The 24,906-nt window shown below is 38.9% G+C and overlaps 1 pseudogene; it reads right to left on the bottom strand.

Moving 5' to 3' along the window:
- Window positions 1-19,012: 19,012 nt before the first annotated feature.
- LOC123927555 lies at window positions 19,013-19,121 on the bottom strand (annotated as a pseudogene).
- Window positions 19,122-24,906: the final 5,785 nt, after the last annotated feature.

Here is a 24,906-nt window from a genome sequence, read left to right as displayed (position 1 = left end):
GTTTGGAGATTTTTGATGACTGTTCAATCTCCTTACTGGTTATGGGCCTGTTCAGGTTTTCTATTTCTTCCTGGTTCAGTTGTGGTAGTTTATATGTCTCTAGGAATGCATCCATTTCTTCCAGATTGTCCAATTTGTTGGCGTAGAGTTGCTCATAGTATGTTCTTATAATTGTCTGTATTTCTTTGGTGTTAGTTGTGATCTCTCCTCTTTCATTCATGATTTTATTTATTTGGGTCCTTTCTCTTTTCTTTTTGATGAGTCTGGCCAGGGGTTTATCAATCTTATTGATTCTTTCAAAGAACCAGCTCTTAGTTTCATTGATTTTTTCTATTGTTTTTTTGGTTTCTATTTCATTGATTTCTGCTCTGATCTTTATGATTTCTCTTCTCCTGCTGGGTTTAGGGTTTCTTTCTTGTTCTTTCTCCAGCTCCTTTACGTGTAGGGTTAGGTTGCGTACTTGAGACCTTTCTTGTTTCTTGAGAAAGGCTTGTACCGCTATATATTTTCCTCTCAGGACTGCCTTTGCTGTGTCCCACAGATTTTGAACCGTTGTGTTTTCATTATCATTTGTTTCCATGAATTTTTTCAATTCTTCTTTAATTTCCTGGTTGACCCATTCATTCTTTAGAAGGATGCTGTTTAGTCTCCATGTATTTGGGTTCTTTCCAGCTTTCCTCTTGTGATTGAGTTCTAGCTTCAGAGCATTGTGGTCTGAAAATATGCAGGGAATGATCCTAATCTTTTGATACCGGTTGAGACCTGATTTGTGATCTAGGATGTGATCTATTCTGGAGAAGGTTCCATGTGCACTAGAGAAGAATGTGTATTCTGTTGCTTTGGGATGAAATGTTCTGAATATATCTGTGATGTCCATCTGGTCCAGTATGTCATTTAAGGCCTTTATTTCCTTGTTGATCTTTCGCTTGGATGATCTGTCCATTTCAGTGAGGGGAGTGTTCAAGTCCTCTACTATTATTGTATTATTATTGATGTGTTTCTTTGATTTTGTTATTAATTGGTTGATATAGTTGGCTGCTCCCACGTTAGGGGCATAGATATTTAAAATTGTTAGATCTTCTTGTTGGACAGACTCTTTGAGTAGGATATAGTGTCCTTCCTCATCTCTTATTATAGTCTTTGGCTTAAAATCTAATTGATCTGATATAAGGATTGCCACCCCAGCTTTCTTCTGATGCCCATTAGCATGGTAAATTGTTTTCCACCCCCTCACTTTAAATCTGGAGGTGTCTTCGCATCTAAAATGAGTTTCTTGTAGGCAACATACTGATGGGTTTTGTTTTTTTATCCATTCTGATACCCTGTGTCTTTTGATTGGGGCATTTAGCCCATTAACATTCAGGGTAACTATTGAGAGATATGAATTTAGTGCCATTATTAGTCTGTAAGGTGACTGTCACTGTATATTGTCTCTGTACCTTTCTGATCTACTACTTTTAGGTTCTCTCTTTGCTTAGAGGACCCCTTTCAATATTTCCTGTAGACTGGTTTGGTGTTTACAAATTCTTTCAGTTTTTGTTTGTCCTGGAAGCTTTTTATCTCTTCTTCTATTTTCAATGATAGCCTAGCTGGATAGAGTATTCTTGGCTGCATGTTTTTGTCATTTAGTGCTCTGAATATATCATGCCAGCTCTTCCTGGCCTGCCAGGTCTCTGTGGATAAGTCTGCTGCCAATCTAATATTTTTACCATTGTATGTTACAGACTTCTTTTCTCGGGCTGCTTTCAGGATTTTCTCTTTGTCACTAAGACTTGTAAATTTTACTATTAGGTGACGGGGTGTGGACCTATTCTTGTTGACTTTGAGGGGGGTTCTCTGCATCTCCTGGATTTTGATGCTTGTTCCCTTTGCCATATTAGGGAAATTCTCTCCAATAATTCTCTCCAATAGACCTTCTGCTCCCCTCTCTGTTTCTTCTTCTTCTGGAATCCCAATTATTCTAATGTTGTTTCGTCTTATGGTATCACTTACCTCTCGAATTCTCCCCTCATGGTCCAGTAGCTGTTTGTCCCTCTTTTGTTCGGCTTCTTTATTCTCTGTCATTTGGTCTTCTATATCACCAATTCTTTCTTCTGCCTCATTTATCCTAGCAGTGAGAGCCTCCATTTTTTATTGCACCTCATTAATAGCTTTTTTGATTTCAACTTGGTTAGATTTTAGTTCTTTAATTTCTCCAGAAAGGGCTTTTATATCTCCAGAGAGGGTTTCTCTAATATCTTCCATGCCTTTTTCGAGCCCGGCTAGAATGTTCAGAATCGTCATTCTGAACTCTTGATCTGACATATTACCAATGTCCGTGTTGATTAGGTCCCTAGCCTTTGGTACTGTCTCTTGTTCTTTTGTTTGTGGTGATTTTTTCCGCCTTGTCATTTTGTCCAGATAAGAGGATATGAAGGAGCAAATAAAATACTAAAAGGGTGGCAAAGACCCCAGAAAAATGTGCTGTAACCAAATGAGAAGAGACCCCAAATTGTGGGGGGGAGAAAGGGGATAAAAAGAGGTTCAGAAAAAAAAAAGAAAAAAATTTAAAAAATAAAACAAATAAAGAAAAATATAAAAAAGAAAGAAAAAATATATATATTTAGATAAACTAGTCAAAAAACGTTAAAAAAGAAAAGGGTAAAAGTTTTAAAAAATTTAGCAGAAGAAGAAAAAAGAAAAAAATTAAAAAAAGAAAAAAAAAATTGAAGTAGCTGCAAGACTAAAGAATCATGGGGAGAAAGCCATGAGTTCCGTGCTTTGCTTTCTCCTCCTCTGGAATTGCGCTGCTGTCTTAGGAATTGAACCTACTTTCCTTGATAGATGAACTTCGTCCTGGCTGGATATTTTGTTGATCTTCTGGGGGAGGGGCCTGTTGTAGTGACTCTCAAGTGTCTTTGCCCAAGGCGGGATTGCACCGCCCTTACGGGCGGCCGGACTAAGTAATCGGCTCTGGTTTGCTTTTGGGAGCTTCTGTTCCCTGAACGCTTTCCGTAGAGTTCTGGAGGACGGGAATGAAAATGGCGGCCTCCCAGTCTCCGGCCCGGAAGAGCCGAGAGCCTGGGGCCCCACTCCTCAGTGCACCCCCAGAGGACAGCACCCAATCACTCCCGTATCCCCAGTCTCTAGCCGCGCTCCGAGCTCACCCAGCCCGCGACCAGTTCAAGGTAACCCCGAGCTGAGAGTTCAGTCCTCGGCTCTGTCTCTGCAGCCGGCTTCTCCGTTCTAATACCTGCGAGCTCTCTGACACTCCGACATCCCCGATCCTTCTGTGACCCTGCGGGACCTTGGGGCCACGCTGACCCCGCGTGGGCTTCACCCTGGTTTAGCCTCTGGAGCACTGTCCCTCAGTGGAACAGACTTTTAAAAGTCCTGATTTTGTGCTCCGTTCCTCCGCCGCTTGCCAGGAGCCGGCCCCTCCCCCCGCGGTCTATCTTCCTGTCGTTTTAGATTCACTTCTCCGCCAGTCCTACCTTTCAGAAAGTGGTTGATTTTCTGTTTCTAGAGTTGCTGTTCTTCTTCTCTTCGCTCTCCTGTTGGATTTGTAGGTGTTTGCAATGTTTAGATAAGCTATGGAGCTGATCTCCTGCTACCTGATGTAGTCTCAGCCTGCTACTTCTCCACCATCTTGACTCCTCCTCCTGTTCAGGCTCTTCTAAGAAATACCTGAAACTAGATGCCTTCTTGTCAGCAAACATTTCTCACAGTTCTGGAGGCTGGGATGGCCAAGATCAAAGCACTGGTTGATTCCATGTCTGGTGAGCCTACCTCCTCCTCGAAGCCAACTTCTCACAGTGTCCTCCCATAACAGAAAATGCAAGAGAGCCTTCCAGAACAGCTTTATAAAGGCACTCACTAACCTCATTCAGGAGGGTGGAGTCTCCCATAGATCCCCCCTCCTAATACCATCAATTTGGGGATTATATTTTGACATATGAATGGGAGGACGCACAAACGTTCTGATGACAGCATTCTGTAAAATTTGAGATCGTAATTATTGGAACTGGACAATAATGCAGAGCTTTGCATCTGGTTAGTAGGATGACCTCAGAGAGTACATGAAGCTCTATGGCAAATCCTTCTTGTGTTATTATAATGGCATGATCTAAAAGCATAGACAACCCATTTAAAAATCCTTTAAAAACAGCTGTGTTACTAGGGTTCCCCCCACCCTGCCCCGCCCTGGAATTTTTTACTCCTAGATTAAAATAAACAAGAGCCTCAATTCATGGTCTCTGGAGGCAGAATGGGGTTCAGATTCTAATTCTTTTTCTTACTAGCTATTTATTCGCCCTTGGGAAAGTATTTAAACTCTCTGGTCTTCAATTTTGTTACCTATGAAGTGGAGATAACATTCATATCATAACGGACAGATAAAAGAAATACTACAGATAAAAGAAATATGATATAAATATAACATTTATATCATAACGGACAGATAAAAGAAATATGCTTAGCATAGCGGTTAGCACAAGGTGAGTTCAACAAATGGCTGTAATTCTCATCTTTGTATTTCCATGTCCATATCACTTTTGAAGAAATTCATCATTTAAAATCCCACTTGAACATTCCTGGTTTTATATTTAGCTGTGCATTGGGGAATGAAGGCAAGAAGTCAACATCTAAGACTAGGACTGAGTATTAAAGGTGGAACAGCGCCCCCCTGAGGTCAAAGCGAATTTGCAGTCCTGGTCAGCTCCAGTCCCTTGAAGACAACTACATTCTCAGGCTGAGAGCTGGGGATGGAAGGTTCAGTTCAGCTGCCACTTGCTTTGGGACTAGAGAGAGCTACTTAATTGTCGGGGCTTAGGGCAGAATGGAAAAGTGGGGCCCCTTGTTGAAAATTAACCAGAACTTCAAGAAAGCGATAGTAGAGCATTAAATCAAGACTGGACCCGTTGAGCTATGGGGGCTCTTTGTGATTGCATAGGTTGCCTGTCCAGGGAGCTGGCCCTGCCTAGGAGCATCTCTCTGCTTTTACTCTTGGAGAAACAGGATTTGTTTCTTATTATTTAAACCAATGAATTTCTTATGTATGACCTTGAGTTTCAACTTGGGACTTCCCTTGGAGGCCTACTTGGGTATAAAGGTTTCCCTTTATACTGTGATTTTGATGTATTCATATTCTCCTCTTAGCATTGTATGTTCACACATCTTAATAGTAATAAAAATTCCCCATAAATGTAATTATATTTGGAGGCTGTCCTAATGAAAAATACCAAGTTTGTCATAATGGTTATCTCTGAGGAAGGAAGAAAGTGATGAGATTTTGGAGAATGTGGGGGAAGAGCTTCAATTCTATATTTCATTGCCAAATATAAAGACACTTAAATTTCAGTAAAGCTGGATAGTAAGTACACATATACTAATATATTAAACTCTCTAAACTTCTGGGTTTGCCACATTTTACAATAAAAGTATTTCCAAAGAACCCAAACCAAAGAGATTATAATCTTTAAATTTAATTTTGGGGAGTTAAGACAATAATATAAATTTTAAATATAATTATAAATTAATATAAATTTCAGTTATGCCTTCAGTATGGTTGGATAACCTTGAACATGTTACTTTAACTCCGTGTTTCCATTCTCTTCTTACGAATTAAGAAGGTTGAATGTATAATATTTAAGGTAATTTTGGGGCCATTAGTTTTTGCTTCTATGAAACAAAAAATATACATAGAATATAATTTGAAATGAGTTATAATTTAGGAATGTGGATTCAATTAGTTTAGTTGATTGTGAATTGATGGGGCAATGTGATAAAAAATCTTAACATCCAACTGAAAAGATCTCTCAGATACATAGATATTTTTCTTCTCTGATCTTCACTTTTAAAAACAGTTTTTGGAATTTACTCAGCCACTTGGTCAAAATATTCGCCTGTTAACACAGATTTGAAAATTCAAATGCCTTTGGGTGAGACATAGATAACTGGATAAAAGATGTCAGTAGGACACAAGGGAGTGGTGGGGACTGTGACAAACTGGAAAGAGTGTGTTTTGTCTAATTGAACAGTCACCAGGCCCTTCTAGTTTATTATTCCTGTGTGCCAGTGAGCCCAATATTGACAAAGCTTTTTATTTATCAGGAGAAGATGGAAACCTGGACTTTTATGAGATTAATTCTGGTTTTTATTTTTTGTCAACTAATCCAAATCTTTTTTTTTTTTTTTTTAAGTGTATTGTTTGTCAGGTAAAAATATCAAAGGGCTTGATTTAATTTATGGTTCTAGTGCTTTGCTGGCCTGAGAATTCTGGGCTAAATTGTGTTTATTGGTCTTTATGCTCAGTTTTAAGGTAGTTAGTAATATTACTTTTGTGCCAGGAGAATTGTGGTCATAATCTACTGCCTTCTGGTTATCACCCCCACCTTTACATTTTTTTGGTGATGTCAGCTCCTGGCTCATGTACTCTCCACACACTTATATCTTAACTCTCAGTGATTTCCATATATGTATATACAATGCTTTCCTGGCCTAGCTGCTTGTCTGCTTAATGTCTTTCTCCCACCGATCTTGCACCCTGTCTACCTTAGCCTCCTTACTACCCAAGTCAAACTATAGACCTTGTCAAGAGTGTTATCTGCAACCATGCCGTATTCCACTCTGATCAGCACCTTTCATCTTTCCGCATTATTCTCTCTACCTGACTGCTGGTTCCAATGATATTTTGACTCTTCAAGGCACCACTAATCAGTTGATCATTCTACCTTTTCACAATTCCTCATATGTCAATATCTTCTCTTCCTATCTGGCTTAAAATTCCAAAGTCAGTATTTATACTCACTTGCTTGCACATACCAAATTCCTTGCCCATTGCTCACTTTATCTTACCTGCGGGCAAAACCACAATCCTGGCAATCCAACATTTCTCCAGTATTTCACAGCTGCATCTCAGCTGGAGGTGCTTAGGGAAAAACTATTCACTCGATCTTAGCCAAAAGGCCGAGAAGCAATGGGGAAAACATTCAATTCTGCTGCTAGAAGTCACCTAAAATTGCACACCAAGAACCTCCAGTAGGTCCTTAATGCTGCCAGACCATTATCCTATCTTTCGCTACTTGTTGTGGGCCATGTAGAAAGATACGAAGAAAGGTTATAAGCAAAATGGATAACCTTCTAAGTGCATGGCTAGGGAATTTGCATCCATGCTGGAAGTGCACTAGTCTAATATTCATTCAGGAAAAGGTTCAGGATTTGTTAAAGGTCTAAAGACAAAGCAAGGTGAAAATGTTGTATAACGTTCTAGTGCAGCTCTTGAACATGCTTTTTTCAATGCATGGTTCAATGTTTATTGGACTCTGTGAACATCAAAGCAGTGATGGGGAGGCACAGAAACACTGGGATGTTCTGTGGCAGCCCTGAAGAGCATCTGTGTGTGTGTGTGTGTGTGTGTGTTCCTGTGTGCGTGTGCTGGGGGGTGGGCGGGTGCTTAACTGCCTGTGCTAATTTTTAATGTTAATGAAAGTGATCTTTTTTGGAAAAAGTTCTCTGAGACAACATTCACCAATTCAAACCTGGGAAAATTCGACCTTGGCTTAAACCTGTGAAGGAACAAATCACGCTTCAATTTCGTTAGAACTGCATCAAGAAAATACACATGAAATGTCCTTCCAACACTTTAAAGTGGATTCAGAAATAGCCTTTATATTTTTAAAAGGAAAGCCTAACCTGCTTTATATTTTTAAAAGGAAAGATTTTAAAATTAAGTAACTTCAGTGATGACAAAAACATTCACTTTTGAGTTATGTTTTGTCATTTCTTGCAGGTCTTTTCATAACCTTAGACTAAATCTTGAGGAAAGAAATGATATCCTTTGTCTTTGTATTCCTAGTATCTGTTAAAGTGAGCACCTAGAAAAATGAATCATTGATAATTGATTGCACAGGTATCATTAGATTCTAACACAACAAAAAATTCCCAAGAATGTCCATACTTTATAGATTTTGGCTAGACATTTTTAAAACCTGTCCTTGAAAGGTTTTCAAGTACAAGGATGGAGGAATCGAGTTTTGGCCTTCTTTTGCAGTTAACTAAAATTCTGCTCTTCTCTTAGCATTTTGGTTAATTAAAAAATTGTGTTGTACTTTGAATTAACTTTTGAGAGTCTAATAGTGGAAATATGCTGTTCATCATGCTCAGTGCAGTTCCAAAATTAGCATTAAAGATTAAAGGAATGAAAACCAAGTGCTCAATGTCCTTTCAGATATTGAGAACTGTTCATGCCAAGTATGTGCCTACTCTTTTTCCTCACGTGGCTTCATTTCTGAATTAATCTCTTTCATCCTTTATTATCTTACTTTTCCACAGGACTGTGACATATCGGAGGGTGAGGCAGATTTGAGAAATAAGTGACCCAGTTGCCTGAGCTTAGGCAACATAACACACATACAAAATTTCCCGGCTGTCTCAACTTCTTCATTTGTAACTTCAGTTCAATTTTCGAGTGCCTCCTGTATTCCAGTAACTGGGCTTGGATATTCACAGAGATTGTCTGATTTCATCCTCAGAAGAATTATATGGGATAGGTCTTCTTAAGTTCATTTTATAGAAAACTGGGGCTCATAGAGATGAAGTTATTTCATCAAAATCAGATGACCAGCAAAGGAATGAGGATTAAAAACTAGATTTATGTGATTCCCAGGCCCATGCATTTGCCACTTAAAACATACTGCTACCTTCCAGTAATTGTGGTAGTGTGAGTGCAGTCCAATGAGAATGACCAAAATTAATGAAAATGAGTAAAAATAAGGAAGATATTGTTAATCCTGAATGCAAAGAAAGATTCTTGCCTCATGCTATAGACATTGATTCATACTATTTATGTAAATAATACCAGTCACCCAAGCTAAAAATTTGGGAGTTATGGCAGTATCCCTCATCTTCCACATCCCCATATTCAATGTAGGTGTTTAATAGGACTTCCTAGTTTAAGAAAAGTCCATGTAAGAGGTTCAGTCATCCAAATAAGTTATAGACTCAGAAGTGAAGTGGACGTCCCCTCCAGTTTAACTGCTTCACTCCTCAGATGAATAAACTAAAACTCAGGAAGCTTAAGTCACCTCCCAAGATCACCTGACAAGGTAGCAGGTGAGGAAGAACTAGAACAGGTTCTTTTGATGGTCTATTAACACTCCTTTCTTTACATCATGTTGTCCCCTTTGCAAGGGATGGCATGGTGCTATCAAATGATACATTCATCAAATATTTATTGAGCACCTATTATGTATCAGACACTGTGATATAATGGTAAAGAAAAGGATGTAGTGGTAAACAAGACAGTCATAGTCTCTGTCCTCCTGGAACGTGCAGCGTAGAGAGAGTTGGAATTATTTATTAAATAATTGCACAAATCTATAAGTACACACTGAGATAAGTGCTATAAAAAAAAGCACAAAAGTGCTGCTCTGAGAATGTAGTCAGTCTGATCTGACAGCGTAGGTAAGATAGGGGAAGTCAGGCTAAGTTTCTCTAAGGATGTGATGATGTTTGAAGTAAAATTAGAGTGCTGGGCCGACAGGCCTCAGGAAACTAAGAAGGGCTTCTACCTACAGCTGCTAGGGAGACTGGGTTTCCAAAAGCCCAAAGGATTAATGAAACCAAAATCAAGTTCAAACACGTAAACCCTCTGGTTCAGCCCAGAAACAGGGTTCCGCCAAGCCATTGTAATATCCTGAAAAGCAAAGTTAAAACGGATCTTTGAATCAAATGCTGAGCAGTTCCTTTTGGAAGTTGATTCACTAATGCTAGGGAGGGTATTCAAAAGCAGACTGAAGTCAAACAAACAAGAATGGAAACACCAGGGTTATTATAGGTGGCAAAGCTGGACAATGGAAATTCATGAGTAGTTATAAAATTGGCTAGAATGCTGCATTTGTGGTCAACTTGATAGTATTACCATCAGTCCCTTTTGAGGCGAAGAACTACATTACCCAGAATTTCTCATCTGTAAGTTTCTGGGTTTGAATTTGCAGATGGAAGAACTTGCATGAGATTTGAAAAGCAGAAGTGAAGCAGAAGCTATTATGCTTGCAATATCATGGCAGTCACACGTGGCAGTTTTCCAAACTTCTTCCAAAGTTCCTACTTTTTCTCCCAAAGTGGCAGTTTTTCTTCTCTGTTCTACAGCTTTTCCTGATGTCACAGTGAAACTTTCTTCCATCAGCCAGCCTCAGAATAGCAGATATCCTAGATCCCCCAGATCCTTCTAATTTGTAAGCTCTAATTTCTATATTAAAGTAGTAATTTTCATTATACTTGTCATAACTCTGTTTTTCTGACTAAACCAAAACTAATGCAAATTTTGGGTTAAAAGTAGTCTCAGGGACACAGAAACTTGTGGATGGGAGGGTTGCATTGCCTCTCTGACCTGATTAGATTTAAAAGGATTAATAACTTTCATTTTTAGTGGTAGTGAATCAATGGTAGTTTATGGCTGGTGGTAAGAAAAGAAGTCACTTAAATTATCACTGTAGTTACCTGGCGTCAAGTACCTATAGAAATCAAGGCTGGAAGCTTCTGCAATAGAACATTACAATGGAAACAAGTGCATAGTAACTGTTGGATAGGTTGGTTGCTTCTAAAGTAATGGGGAATTTAAGATACTTAAGGCTCTAAAATTCCTGCTTAAGGCTATGTAAATAGAAAACTTCTAGGACTGCCCTGAAAGACACCCTATCTTCTAAAGTCTCAAAGTTAAAGTTTCTGACAACCAAATCCAAAGTTTTTTGTTTTTTTTCCCCTCATGTTAAATTTAGGACACTGATGGGGAAAGAGCAGGACCTAAAAACTGGGCTGAGAATATCTCGCAGATTTTAATTAAGGGGAAGACCTGGAATTTCCAAATTCTCCTGAGTCTGTCTTGTCAGTAGAAACAGGCTTTCATTCCTGAGTAAAACTGAGTAACAGTTAGGCTATTCTTGCCCACAGAACCTATAATGGCCACTCCAGAGAGAGAGTTTCCTTTTAGATAAATACTGATCCTTAAGACCAACCTCCATCACTTCTGTTGATGCTAGACCTGTAATACAACTCAGTACTGGTATAATCCAGACTAACAGGCATTTCATGTAAGGTTTTACAGATTCTATCAGCAGAGACTTGAGAAATACAGATGAGAAGAGACCTTAAGAAAGGCAAGAAAAGCAAAAAAATAATAAATGGGAACACAACAAACTAAAAAATTTCTATATAGCAAAGGAAGGTATCAACAAAACGAAAATGTAACCTATGAAGTGGGAGAAAATATTCTCAAATCATACATCTCATAAACAGTTAATATCCAGAAATATAAAGAATCATATAACTCAAGGACAAAAAATAAAAACAAAAACAAATCCAACTTAAAAATGAGCAAAAGATGTCAATAGACACTCTTTCAAAAAAGGCATACAAATAATGGCCTACAGGTATGTGAAAAGGTGTTCAGTATCACTAATCATCAGAACTACATGCAAAGTCACATGTAGTAAGTCATAAAAGTAATGCAAAGTCACAATGAGATATTACCTCACACCTGTCAGAATAGCTATTATTAAAAAGATAAGAAATAGAAAATGTTGTTGAGGATGTGGAGAAAAGAAAACCTTTGTGCACTGTTGGTGAGAATGTAAATTGGTGCAGCAACTATGGAAAACAGTATTTGTTTCCCCTCCAAAATTAAAAATAGGACTACCATTTGATCAAGGATTCTCACTTCTGGGTATATATCCAAAGGAAATGAAAATAGGAGATCAATAGGATATCTTCGCACACATATCACTGCAACATTATTCACAATAGCCAAGACATGAGTACATCTTAAGTGTCCACCAACAGGTGAATGGATAAAGAAGGTGTGTATATATATACAATGGAATATTATTAAGCCATGAGAAAATAAAAAATTCTACCATTTGCTACAACGTGGATGGATCTTGAGAACATTATGCTAAGTGAAAAAAGACAGAGGAAGACAAATAACCAAATTGTAATCACTTAAATGTGGAATCTTTCTTTTTTAAAGTCAAACCCCTAGAAACACAGAATAGAAAAGTGGTCTCCAGGGACTCGGATGTGGGGGAAATAGGGAGAAGTTGGTTAAAGGATACAAATAATTATTTTTTAAGAAGGGATTTGAAGGGCATTAGACCAGGATGGGAGAAATATAATACTGAATCAGACTGAGTTTATTAAAATAGATGCATCAACTAAAGATTCTGAATTCAGTGTACTAGCTCAACCAGCTGAGAATTCCTCTAAGAGTTTCTAGATGGATTGGTCCAAATCTAGGCCCAGTAGTGGTCCATAAGAAATGAAATTAAGATATCAAAAATTCCTTGGTAAACTATAGAGCAGGGTTTTTCAATTTTAGCACTATTCACATTTGGAGTTAAATAATTCTTTGTTGGGGTTTGGGGGAAGATTGTAGAATGCTTAGCAGTATCTCTAACTATTACCAATTTGATGCCAGTAGTATCTCCCCCAGTTGAAGTCAATGAAAAATGTCTCTAGATATTGTCAAATGTACCCTGAGGGATTGAAATTGGCTCCAGTTGAGAACCATTGCTATGGAGGAAGGTATCCATAGGCTTACGGAACTATGAATGCTGGAGTGTATTTATTATGAATGGCCTGCTTAACAACCTGCTAGTTATGTCACCTGGGAAGGTAAGGCCCTTCAACAAGGCTTTGAGAAGTAAATTGGTTAAGGCATTACCAGTATCCTTGAAAGATTCTGTGGTGGCAGTTGTCTGCAAATAAAGTAAGAGATGGTACCATGGACATAGGCTCTGAATTCAATGGGTGATGAAATCCCTGAGTTATAGGATCCAAGATAGAAATCTTTGGTAGTGGCTAATTTATCATGGGGACCCTAGGACAACAATGAACTACCTACTTCATTCATATAAGCAAAAGAAACAAAACCAAAACTTGATAGGATGACAGAGACCTGATATGAATCAATACAATAGTTGGACATGTTTCTCCACCAAATTCCAAATCACAGATTAGCTAAGGAGAGTAAGGTCTCCCCAAAAATGGTCACATCATAATATCTAGAATATTTGAATATGTCATATTATGTAGCAAAAGAGAAACCAAGGTTTCAGATAGAATTAAGGTTTCTAATCACCTGACCTTAAAATAAAGAGATTATCCTAGATTAGCTGAGTGAAACCAGTGTAATCACAAGGTCCTTAAAAGATGGCAGATGGAAGAAGAGTAAGAACTAAAGAGGTGACATTGGGAGAAAGTCTACTGATCACTGCTGGTTTTGAAGATACAAGGGGGTCATGAGCCAATGCAAGTAGCCTCTGCAAAAGACAAGTAAAATCAGGAAAAGGCAAGAAAGTAGATTGTCCCCTAGAGCTTCTAGAAAGGAATATAGCCTTCCAAAAAAACTTAATTTTAGGCCACTGAGACCACTTTTGAACTTCTAACCTCCCAATCTGCAAGTAAATAAATTTATATTGTATTGTTTTAACTCATTACATTTATGGTAATTTATTATAGCAGCCATAAGAAATTCATAACACACTAGGTCACTTTAAGTAAAGGGTCTGTATACTTATAAAATTTGTCTGTAAATCTGTCTCCCAACCTTTCCCAAAGGGACTTGGGTCCATTTACCAGGCTGCATACTGAAGAAATGGAAATAGCCACACTTTCCAGGGATTAAAAGAAACTAACTCTGAACTGATGTTCAGACCCAGGTGTCATGTAGACCCTGATGCCATGTATCAGGTGTAGACCCAGGTGCCATGGCGGTCTAGTAAGTCAAAGTAAGGACCTGAGGAGGTCAGGTGGTTGGTTAATGAAGTTTCAGCTCATGCCTATCTATAAGGCCATTAGGTCTCCATGCCTCTCACTGTTTACCTAGTTCTGAATGCATAGCTCAAATAGACATATTCAGATCTCTTATATTAGACCTTAATCTGTGGAGTAACAGATTATGGTAAAAAAGGCCTCTCTCTCCTAAAACAGTAAGTCAAAAATAATGCTGTATCCAAAACTTGAAATACAAAGGGACATTGGTTCCTACCACTTTACCCATTCGACCTACTTACTTGACCAGTGCAGAGAAAAGATAAACCTTGGAAATGACCGTGGATTACCATAAACTTAATCAGATGGTGACTTGAGTTGAAGCTATTGACCTCATGTGCATTTTTACTGGAGCAAATTGACATAGCTCTTGATAATCTGGTATACAGCTATGGATCTAATGGAAGTATTTTTTTTTTCTACACTTGTTAGTAAACACAACCAGAATAAAGTTTTCTTTTACATAAAGGGAGTAACAATACACCTTCACTAGGTTACCTCACCTCACACCTCTATAATACTTCAGTCGTCAAGGACCTTGATTGTCTAGCTACTCCAGAGAACATTATTCTGGAACATCTCTGCCTTGATGATGTCAGGCTCACTGGAACTACTAAGCAGGAAGTAGCTAATATCTTTGAATACTTTAATAAGACCTATACGTGCCAGAAGGTAGGTCCATACAATTCAGAGACTGCAAACTCAGTGAAATTTCTAGGAATTCTGTTGTCTGGGTTATATTGAGATCATACCTACAAACTGAAGAACAAGGGAGTACAACCACTAAGAAAAAGGTGTAACACCTAGGATGCCTTTTTGGATTTTGAGGCAATATTTGAGGGGCTCCTGGGTGGCTCAGTGGGTTAAAGTCTCTGCCTTTGGCTCAGGTCATGATCTCAAGGTCCTGAGATCGAGCCCCACATTGGGCTCTCTGCTCAGCAGGGAGCCTGCTTCTCTTCCTCTCTCTCTCTGCCTGCCTCTCTGCCTACTTGTGATCTCTGTCAAATAAATAAAAAAAAATCTTTAAAAAAAATTAACTTTGAAAGGCTAAAAAATCATGGAAAAAAATCCATGAATTCCATGTGTTGCTTTTCCCTAGCTCTGGAGTTTTGCAGTTCTTCTCATTGATCGCTGAACATGGTCTTGGCTGGATGTTCTTGCTAATCTTGGGGAGGGGCCTGTTGCAGTGATTCTCAAATGTCTTTGCCCGAGGCAGAATTGCACTGCCCTTGCCAGAGGCCAGGTTAAGTAATCTGCTCAGTTTTGCTCTCAATTGCTTTTGTTCCCTTATTGCTTTCCATACAGCTTTGGAGAACTGGAATGAAAATGGCGGCCTCCGATCTCTCAGAGGAGCTGAGAGCTTGGGGCCCCACTCCTCAGTGCACCCTCAGAGAAAAGCAGTCAATCCTTCCCGTCTCCCTGGTCTCCGGCCGCACTCCGTGCTCACCTGGCCTGTTACCCAGCATTTCTATCTCTGGCACATGGTCCAATTTGGAGTATCCAAACCCAGCAGATTCCTGCAGCACCCTCCCACACAGTCCTCCCAGTAAAGGAAAGGGAGACTCTCTTCTGATCTGCCATTTGTGGGGTCCCTGCTTGAAGAGGAGTGGTCTGACTGTGACTTGGATCACGGTTTAAGGTAACTCCAAGCTGAGAGTCCCCTCCTCAGCTCCGTCTCTGCAGCCGTCTTCCTGCTCTGATACCTTTGAGCTCTGCCACACTCAGACACCCCTGGTCTTTTTGTGACCCCACAGGTCCTGAGACCACACTGTCCCTCCCAACCCCCCGCTTAGCCTCTGGAGCAATGTCCCTCAGTGGACACACTTCTAAAAGTTCTGATTTTGTGCTCTGTTGCTCTACCGCTTGCCGGGATCTGGCCCCTTCCCCTGCAGTCTATCTTCCCGTTTGTTGCCTCAGATTCACTTCTCTACATGTCCTACCTTCTGGAAAGTGGTTGCTCTTCTGTTCCTAGAATTGCTGTTCTTCTTCTCTTCGATCTCCTGTTGAGTTTATAACTGTTCAGAATGGTTTGATAACTATCTAGCTGAATTCCCAGGACCACGTAAAATATAGGTCTCCTAGTCCCCTGCCATCTTGTTCCGCCCTCCAAGGCTGAAACAGGTCTTGAAAGCACAAGCCATTTGCATGGAAATTACTAAGACTCCTACAGTCCCTCCTACTGGCAGACATCTTTTCAGTCAGCACCTCTAGCTTAAGGGGGAGTCCCCTATTAATAGTTCATTGACAAAACCAAAGCTTGTTCACAGATGATCTCCATCATATCCTAGTGGATATAATCAGGCAGCTGCAACAACACAGCATCACTCAGGAGTGACCCTAAAGAACGCTGGTGAAGGGAAATCTTCCCAGTACAAAGAACGTTGAGCAATGTGCTTTATTATTCCTTTTTCTTGGGCAGAACTATGGACAGAGATATGCATCTTTACTGTTTTATGGGCAGTGGCTAACAGTTTATTTAGATGGTTATAGAATCGAATTGCAAAATTGTTTACAAGGCGGTCTGGAGGAGAGATAAGTGGATGGAATTCTCCAAATTGGCGTAGTATATAAGGATTTATGTGCCCCATATAAGTGCTCATCAGAGGACTACCACAATAGAGGGGACTTTCAATAGCAGAGGGACAATATAATTCCATGTGCAAATGTCAGTCTCTCTCCAGGCACATCTTCTCTTGACCAATGTGCTTATGATCAAAATGAGATGAAGACTGTGCACTCATCGAGGCTGTGGCCTCTATAGAGTACCCAAGCTGCCAAAACAAAGATCAATACTGATTCCCTCCATATGGAGCCATTCCTTGGGAGAGCCAGCCAGCTGCCTTGTGGCAGTGACTTGTCCCTACTGAGAGAAACATTTATTCTGGATAGAGATTTGCCTTCTCAGTCTGCAATGCTTCTGCTAAGCCTACTACCTGTAGAGTTATAGAATGCCTTATTCACTTTTGGGGTTATTCTACTTGCTCTTAGCCAAGGAAGTGACTTTACAGTAAACGCTATGTAGCTCTAGGTTCATGTCCTCAGAATTCAGAATTCACTGTCTTGTCATGTCCGCCATCACGCTGAAGCAGCTGACCTAATAAAACAGTGGCATTGCCATTTGAAGATGTAGTCCTATAAGTGTTTGACAAGCTTTGCAAGGCTGGGGAAATGTCCTCAGGATAGTTATGTGCTCTGAATCAGCAACCAATGTATTATGTTATTTCACCCATAGCCAGAATGTGTGGATTTAGGAACTACACAGAAGAAATGGCTCCTCTCATTATTACCTCTAATGATCTACTAGCAAAATTTTCCATTTCCATTATTACCACTTTGGCTTGCTGCTTTTAAGATCTGAATTCCTAGAATCAGGGAACATATGATAATTATTATGAACTAGAAACTGTAACTGCCATCTGGCTATTATGGGGGCACCTCATACTATGGAATCAACAACAAAGTAGGCTGTTGCTATAATGGTTGGGGTAATTCATTCCAATTATAAAGGGAGAAGTAAGTTGCCACTACAAAATGGGAGTAAATTGGGTACGACTAGAACCCAGAATATTCTAGAGGATTTTTTAGTACTCATGTGTTCTGTGGCAAAAGATAATGGGAATCTATAGAAACCCAATATAGACAGGACTGCTAATGATAGACATCTTCCAGGATGATTTTGGTAACTCCAGTAGGCAAAGAATCACAACCAGCTGAGCTACTTCCTGAAGACAAAGAGGCTAAGGGAAGTTTAGTACCAATTATGAATAAATTATTACTTGTAGAAACAATAATTGTAGCAATTATACACATTTTCTTTATTGCCTTTATTTATTTATATTTCTATAAATTAATGAATTATTTGTTTCTTTGTTCTTTCTTATACTAATATTAGTTATTTTAGTAATGGTTACCTGTTTATTTCAATATTAAATTGGATTTCAAAGAGGTAAATGTAACTCAGCTTGAGAAGATTAGATATAATCTAGGGAGCGTCGACATGACATATGGGACTTGAATCTCCTTTTCTGGGAGATTGCTTGTTGGTCTTTGGTTGTTAAAAGATGGTTGCATTGTGCCAATCAAGAGCATGATGTTGTTTTATTCCGTATTGGGGGGTTAAATGTGGTAAAAAGAAATGGGCAGAGGTGTCAAATTTCCAAAGGAGTCGAGGCTGCTAGATCATTATCAGTCCTATCTTGTGAACCTGGAAAATACGTTTCCCCAAATCTCCTTCCCTATATGGTTCTGGATTCGAATTTTCCAACGAGAATGACTTTCTTAAGATTTAGAGGTAGACGTGAAGCAAATGAATTTTTGGAAAGTCACTGTGACCCCACATGGCCAGCTCCCAGATGTCTTCCTCAGCTAGCAATCACAGAAGTTTGAAAACTTCCCTTCCCTGCTCCTTTGCTTCTGTCTGACATGTGTGACTGTTTCTTCATTCTCCAGTCTTGGTCATCAAGACTGATCCACCCCCAGCTCTTTCCACATTTGTGCAATAAGCCCCATCTTTGTTATTAAACCCAATTATGCCCATTAATCCTTGCAGCATTTCACCTATCTTGAAAAAACTCAGACTGAGGCAGGGAGAGATCATGTCTTGCTGTTTTTATTCAGCTCGTGGCCTCTGTGACTGATGTTCAGTGATGTAAGACTGCAAGTGGAAAATGGATATCAGTTCTGTTTGGTAAGGCTAGAAAAGGTGCCAGAATCCCTGACAAGTAAGTCCTATGAAAAGCAAGCAGGAAAACGAAGGAAAGATCAGATATATGGACCAGAATAAAATGGTAGAGAGCATTCAGGCATTCAGACATCACCCAAAGCACACTGATACCACTGTAAACATAAATAATTGTAAGCTTCACCTGCTGGTAGGAATGAGTGCAATTACTAACATTCTTTCCAGCATTTGTCAGAGAAGATTCACAAGAAGTACAGTTGAAACCACAGATGAAAGATATCAAAGATGCTTTTTCAATGGGACCGAAAAAGGCATGGTCTGAAAATGGGGCTACAAATACAACCAGGGTCATTATAGATCAGAACTAATACTAGGGCAAAGCTTATCATCCACAATATTAGTTAGCATGCTGAATTATTATCAGCTAATACCTTAATGAAGTTAACAGCCACTACATTACTTATTTTTGACAAAACAAATATATTTCTCATCTCAAATCCATTTTTCAGGTCCACTCATGTATCTAATTTATAGTGCAGAGTTTTCTCCCATCCAAGTACTAACCAGGCCCGACCCTGCTTAGCTTCCGAGATCAGACGAGATCGGGCGCGTTCAGGGTGGTATGGCCATAGACTATAGTGCAGAGTTTTCTATCTCATTTAATAGAATTTGTATTCCTATTGCTATTTATCAAACAACCCCAAAACTGAAATGATTTATTTGGCAAGCCCCTTTTCTTATTCCATTTCATGGGTTATAATAATTTAGTTAAATTGTCACCTTTAAAAGTGATAAGATTTAGAGAATTTAGTTAATTTGTCCTTTTTATGGTAGAAACATTATACCATGCATGGCCTAGTTCCAGTGAAGTGACTAAAGAGGGGAAAATTTTTTTCTCAAAGGAAAAAAAAATTGCATAAGCAACACTGATTTTATTGTGTGTAAATTCTAAGCCACTCCCAAACTTTAAAGCCTTCAGAGAAAAATGAGTGGTTAATATTACAGCTTGGGAACACATTGATCCAAATGAGCAGGCTTCAAACATTTTTGATCATATCCTTGACTGTACTGATGGTAGATTCTGCCACGAGCTGGACTGGACCGTAATCACAGAACCCACAAGAAGCAACTGGAGATGCAACACTTTTACTGGACTATGGACTGTGTGGAAACACTGCCCAATTTCAGTTGATAAACACACTTGCATGTGTGCATGCACGTGTACACACCACACATACCACACACCCATATGTGCACATCACAAAACAGAGAGCGGGTCATACACATGTTATTTACTTCCAGCTAGAAAATCAGAGCAGTTTTCAATTTACTGCAAGTGACAAGCCTAATTGCAGCCAAAGCCACCAAGGCTCCTCCCACGTCTGTCAGCGGCCAGCCATGCTCCCCTCGGATGGGGCCTGTTGACAAGGCACCTTCTGGACACTTGCTGACAGGGACAAGGAGCTTATGGGTTTTGAGTGAAAAGGATTTGCTAAATAAAGCTTCAGTTCAAGCCTTCATCCCTCTCTCCCAGAGGTCAGGGTGCTAAAGTCCTTGGTAGCTATGGAAATCACAAGGTGAACCAATGAATTATTTACATTTGAGAGCTTCCTGCTTGACACGGATTCCCAGTTAAACCCAGTTAGGAAATCAAGCTCATGCAATTATATTTTCAAAAGAAAGATACAGAGTGAAAAAGCTTCTTTTTTTTAATAGTCAAATAATTAGTGGTGAGTATGCCTCTGATTTACCGCCAAAGATTGACTCCAGCCTAACCTAAACCTCAACACATCATCCTGGTGAAATTAAGTCTACCAAGAGCCAAGGCTCTTTTTCTTCTGTGAATAAATTCTCTATCACTTTAGTTTCTAAGTTAGTATGACATATAACATACTCAACTGTCCTTATTTCCTTTTGATTCCTTCCTTTGGTTTGGTACATGATTTTTTTTTTTTTTTTTGGATTTTTTTTCCCCCATTTTATTTATTTTTTTCAGCATAACAGTATGTCATTAAAAAGCAGGTGGTGAACACCAGTGAGAAACAGCATCTTAAGATGGAGGTGGCTTCATTTGGGCTTGGTTCTTCTTTTTTTTTAAGATTTATTTATTTATTTATTTATTCGACAGACAGAGAAAGATCGCAAGTAGGCAGAGAGGTAGGAAGAGAGGCAGGAAGAGAAAGGGGGGGGGGGAGCAGGCTCCCCGCTGAGCAGAGAGCCTGATGTGGGGCTCGATCCTAGGACCCTGGGACCATGACCTGCGCCGAAGGCAGAGGCTTAACCCACTGAGCCACCCAGGTGGCCCCATTTAGGCTTGATTCTTAAGAAATGTATTGGTCTTACTTTATCCATGTCTTTGAACTAAGTTGACCTACTGATTCTTATTTTGACTAATGAACTTTAAAAAGAAACGAGCTTCATTTAGGACTCCCTTGCAAGTGACAAATAACCAACCTGAATTTACTTGAGCAAAATGGGAAGGTATTCGTTCTTCTAACTGTAGGAAGATGAGAAGTAATAGGAGAAAAAGGAGGTGGAGGTGCTCACAAGCCAATGGGGCTGGCTCTCTCTTCTGATCAGGTGCATTCCCTACACACAGGCTTTGCCCAGGGGAAGAACATGGCTGACATGATTGCCATGGCTTCAGGTCTACATTCTTATAGCTTGAGTACCTCATAGGAAAAGGTTCCTCACTCATAGGTTTAGTTTCTTGAACTTCAGGGAATAATTCTAATTGGCTGGCTTGATTTATAACATGGGAAATAGGGAGTTATTCATTCATCTTGAGCAAGGTATCTCTCCCTTGAGAGGATTGTGGATCAGGTGGTATAGCCATGTTGGGAGATGACAGAAACCATTTCTTCTTCATGATGGAGTGTAGTGGGAAGAAGAAAGGAATTTCTCCTCCCCAAAAGAGGAATGGTGTTACCAGAGCAAAGGAGGAATATTGAACCCCCGAGATAACAATTAATATTCTCAAGACAAATTTACAATCTTGTAATTTCAAGGTTAAGTCATGGGCTTTAGAATCAGGATGATGTGAGTTCAAATCCCACCTTTGATACTTTCTGTTTTCTTGAACAAGTTATTTACTACTTCAGAGTCTCTATTTCTCATTTGTAAAACTGGACTAGAATACCTAAATCCTAGGTTTGGAGGTATTACTTGAAATAATGGTCATAAATTACTTAGCAGACTACCTATCGAATGCTTAATAAAATATAGAATGCTATGAAGTGCTTAATAAACTCAGATATTATCACAATGCCCTTTGGGTTTTGTTTCGGGTTGCTCTAATAACAACCTCACTAACCAGATTTGGCTTTGGATCCAGTCCAAGAGATGATTTTCTGGGTTTATAGTCCTAGTGGGATCTTCGTAGATCTCTCTCATAAAAAAAAATGATATATTTGTTTATCAAATAATTTTTGAACTCCAAATATGCCTCTAATATTGTGTTATCTATTGTAGGAAATGTCAAAGAAATGAAAGGTATGGTCCCTTTCTTCTAGACTTCTGTTGGGGTAATAAGTAATAGGCACAAAATAATTAGGAGACTACAAGCTATATAATCAGAAGCAGATGTGGTACATGCCGTAGGAGTTAAGATAATGAAAGATCCATGTGCTCAGTTTCCTTGAGAGGATTTGAGGTTGAACTTGAAAAAAGCATGGCATTTATAAAGATAAAAGTAGGCATCTCAGGTTAGGTGAGTGCAAGAAAAAAATGGCTAGAGTAGAATGGAGCAAGTATTGTTGGGTTTTGAAGGAGAGATTGTTCCCAAGGATTTCCCTCTCCCACCTTACCACACATAAACACAGATTTTACTCTCGAGGCTCGGAGAAGTAAATAGGGAAGATCAGCACCCTTAGTAATCACAGTAAGAAACACATGTAGATTCACGATGTGTTAAGGCATACGTAAGGTATGTGGAGGGTGATGAAGGGCAGATAAATAGTTGAAAGTACAAGGAAATCTACAGTGTGAAATATTGAAGATAAAGAAAGATGAGATCCAAAATGTGGTATACTGTTAGTGCCTAAGACTCAATGGAAATGAAGGTCATTGGAATTGGAAAGTCAAGGGACTGTGAGATAGGTATGTCAGATCATGGAAGAGATGCTGAAGTCATGAATAATGAGGACAGGTGGTGAGATAAAGAGGACTATGATACAGTTGCTGAAGTCATAGAGAAAAGTTTAACCTGAAGTTGGTCTGGGGTTGGTAAAAAGAGAAACAACTAAAATGGGAGAAAGTAAGCAGGACGGATCCAGGGAGATATTTTGGTGATGGCAGCAAATGATTGAGGCTGAAGTGAAGAACTAAGAAAATACCAATCACTGCTCTTCATCTAGTGAGTTGGGAATGAGGATGGGACATGGGAAAGGGAGATGGCCTCCAGTTCAGTGTATATACACAAGATTCCTTGTTCTCCGCTTTACCCCAACAGTTCCTCCTCAGTATTGCCTTTAGCTCAGAACACTTATAAGTCTGTGTTTAACTCTCGGTTTGCTCACCTGCCTCCCCCACTTGTGCAATAAGCTTCTCAAAAGGTTTATGACTTTTTCATCTTGGTGTCCCAAAGCCTGAAAGTTCCTGGACATAGATAATTCTTAACCTATCTTTGTTGGGTGAAGAAATTAATGGATGTGAATGTGATGGTGATACACACCATTAGCACATAATCCCTGAAACGTAACCCACCCCCCTTGTCCACAGTGTTTATTGGGTTGGTTTTCTGTCAGTCTCTAGAACAGCACTGTCCAATAGAAATATGTGAGTCCCAAATGTGAACTACATGTATAATTTAAACTTGCCAACTCCTACTTTCATTATCTTAACTCCTACTGCATGTACCACATGAAAATTAAACATTTTAATCAAATATATAAAATATTATCATTTCAACATATGATCAACTAAAAATTATTAACAAGATATTTAGATTCTCTTTGTTTTGTACCCTTGCCCAAGGCTGGTGTGCATTTCGAAGCTTAGTCACATCTCAAACCAAACTAGACATATTTTAAGTGCAAAGTAGCCACTTGTAGCTAGTGACTAGCTGGTATGTAGCTAATGTAGTAATGTAGCTAGTGACTAGAAGGTGCAGGTCTTGATTCTAGAACATACCTAGTTCTTTCTCTTTTGATGGCTTCTACACTTTCCTCTGTTTACTCTTCTTCTAACTCTTCTAAAAAATATGTATTTTGTATATCATCCATAAAAAACTATATATGTATATATAGTATATAAACATATGTAAATATTACACACTATATACAAATGATATATAAAATAGATACATGATATATAAAAATATATTAAAATATATAAATTATATAGAGATTAATACAATGATGGTTTATTTCTTGCACATTCCAAGTCTAGTGTAGGTCAGATAGCTGTCTACCATTTGGGAAGGATGAAGATGCAAAAAGTATGTGTAGGATGTTTGCAAAGGCCTGAGCTGGAAAATTCCATTGCTTTAATTTAGTCATATAACTTCACCAGGATGCAAGAAAGGCCAACAAATACAGTCTTCCTGCATATCCCAATAGAGAAAATGGAGTCAGAAACACATATCACTGTTGCTGACACAATTTTATATCTTTTTTTCTCCCTAATTTTTTGGCCAGCATCCATAGAACAGTATTAAATACTATCTAACAATGATGATAAAAAATACTTAAGTCTTACTCCTAATTTTGATAAGTTTTGTTTTTTTTTTCATTGTTGTCTCCATTTAACAGAGGATAGATTTGGGGAAGAGATTTGTGTATTTTATCATCCTAAGGAAGTTTTTCTCTCTTTTCTCTTAATAAGGGTTTTATTTAGTGAGGGATATAAGTTGAAATTTATCAGATATATTTTCAGAAACTGTGGAGATGATATAATTTTCTTTTTAGTAGCTTAACATGTGAATTATATTTATAGATTTTTTTAGTGTTGAACTATTTTTTTCTTACTCCTGGAATAGTCTAACTTATGATATGCATATACATGTATATGTATAATATTTTTGAAAAGCTGGATTTTGTTTGCTGTTATTTTGTTTAAAATTTTTCATGATATTCAGGAATGAGATTTTTTTCAAAATGATCTTTACCAGGTTTGGTAATTCATAAAGTGAATTTTGGAGCTTTTTCTCTTTCTCTAGTTTCTGGAACTATTAAAGTTGCATCTGTGTTAACTTATCCCTCAAAGAGACAAAGAATTCCACTGGGCCTGGCACAGTCATTGCTGCTTTGGGTCTGTGCTTTCAGCATTTTGCACTGGGCCTCTCAGTGTTTCTTCTTGGCAGTATTCACTATATCATTGATTGCAACTGTAACATTTAAACATTTTTTAAAGATTTAAACATTTGAGGGAGAGAGCGAGAGAAAGTGAGGGGAGGGGCAGTGGGAGAGAGGCAGACTCTT

Source organism: Meles meles, chromosome 1 (genome assembly GCF_922984935.1).
Source record: "Meles meles chromosome 1, mMelMel3.1 paternal haplotype, whole genome shotgun sequence".
Taxonomy (NCBI): domain Eukaryota; kingdom Metazoa; phylum Chordata; class Mammalia; order Carnivora; family Mustelidae; genus Meles; species Meles meles.
Note: the sequence above shows the minus strand (reverse complement) of the source record. Positions and strands in the feature narration are given on the sequence as shown.